The sequence below is a fragment of the Nicotiana tabacum genome, chromosome 12 (genome assembly GCF_000715075.1).
Source record: "Nicotiana tabacum cultivar K326 chromosome 12, ASM71507v2, whole genome shotgun sequence".
NCBI classification, from domain to species: Eukaryota; Viridiplantae; Streptophyta; class Magnoliopsida; order Solanales; family Solanaceae; genus Nicotiana; species Nicotiana tabacum.
The window spans coordinates 118,958,652-118,960,514 of record NC_134091.1 but is presented as its reverse complement, the minus strand read 5'-3'; the positions used below and the strand labels follow the sequence as shown (position 1 = coordinate 118,960,514).

General features: G+C 35.3%; 1 pseudogene; it reads right to left on the bottom strand.

Annotated features, from left to right (window-relative positions):
- Window positions 1–688: 688 nt before the first annotated feature.
- Window positions 689–1,411, bottom strand: LOC142167354 (secreted RxLR effector protein 161-like; annotated as a pseudogene).
- Window positions 1,412–1,863: the final 452 nt, after the last annotated feature.

Sequence of the window (1,863 nt, the reverse complement as noted above, 5' to 3'; positions counted from 1 at the left end):
TCATAGACAGTATCACCAATAGTAGAAAATAGAGAGACAAGTTTATGAGTTTTGAAAACAGACAATGATAGTTTTGCATAGACTTCAACTTACAGTGCGACCAAAAACAATCGACTTTCCTTTGAAGGCAACAAACCTAGCCTTCTCTTCAGGGCCATAGAATTTCATCTTATCTTCAGGGCCAAACTCTACACTTTCAGTTTTTTCCTTTTTCTGAGAAGATTGTTTAGGGAAGGACTCCATTGGTCGTTTTCCCGCCTTCTTTTGGGATATGAGAATGTCTTCTTGAGAGTCACTGGAATCTTCCTCGATTAGTAGATGGTTTATTCTTTCTGAGGATTCTACATCAACAGGATCATCTTTGGTCTTCTTGAAGCGATGGCTTCTTCTAGGTATGGAGCAAGAAGAAGAGGGTTTGGTTTTGGCCATGAGTAAAAGAAAATAGAGAGATAGGGATTGAGTTTCTTTGAGAGAATGAGAGATATGATCGAGGGAGAAGGGGTTAAGAAGGGTTTGATAGGACGCCTTAATTCTCGGAGAGACGTGTGAAGGACAACTAAAAAGTTGCCTTTTGTGAACCCGTCGTCAGTTCACAATTAATATACGTACCGACTAATCAAGTACTTAATAGATTTTTGGGGATGGACAAAAATTAGACTAAGACAATTATGAAAAACATTAAATACAGTTATACGGGAATTGTACAAATATTAATTTTTTTACGAAGGAAACAAAATCTTTCTTCAAGCAAAGATTTTGTATAAATATCTGCTAACTGATTTTCAGTATTTACAAATTCTAATACAATATTACCTTTAGCAACATGATCACATATAAAATGATGCTTAATCTCAATATTCTTAGCCCTAGAATGATGCACATAATTTTTTGATAGACAGATAGCACTAGTATTATCACACATAATAGGAACACAGTTATGACGTAAATCATAATTTAATAGTTGATGCATAATCCATAGTACTTGTGTGCAGCAGCTACCTACTGCCAAATATTCCGCTTCAGTAGTAGATAGGGTTACACAATTTTATTTCTTGTTGTGCCAGGATATAAGAGATTTTCCGAGTAACTGTCACATTCCACTTGTGCTTTTCCTGTCAATTTTATCTCCTGCAAAATCTGCATCTAAAAACCCTTTGAGATCAAAATTATCTAAACTTTCGTACCATAATCCATAGTCGACTGTCCCTATCAAATATCTGATAATACGTTTAACAGCAGTCAAGTGGAATTCTTTAGGAGCTGACTGATATCTTGCATATTTGTAAATGCAGAACATAATATTTGGTCGACTAGCTGTAAGATAGAGTAGGGAGTCAATCATACCTCGATACATTATTTCATCAACACTCTTACCGTCTTTATCTTCATCCAAGGTAGTTGATGGACTCATAGGTGTTCCTATGGCCTTCGCGTTGGACATGCCAAATTTTTTTATGTGTTCCTTTGTGTATTTTATTTGACTAATAAAGATCCATTTATGTACTTGTTTGATTTTAATCCCAAGGAAGAAAGTTAGTTCCCCCATCATACTCATTTCAAATTTCCCTTTCATGATGTTTGAAAAGTCTTTGCACAAGACGGGGTTAGCGCTGCCAAAAATAATATCATCTATGTAGATTTGTACAATTAAATTACTTAGAGATGATCGTTTGATAAAAAGAGTAGTATCAATATTATCTCTGTCACACCCATGTTCGACTAAAAATGAGCTCAACCTTTCATACCAAGCTCTAGGAGCTTGCTTTAGACCGTACAATGCTTTGGATAATTTGTAAACATGATTTGGAAAGGATTCATTTACAAATCCTGGAGGTTGCTTAACAAATACTTCCTCAGAGATGA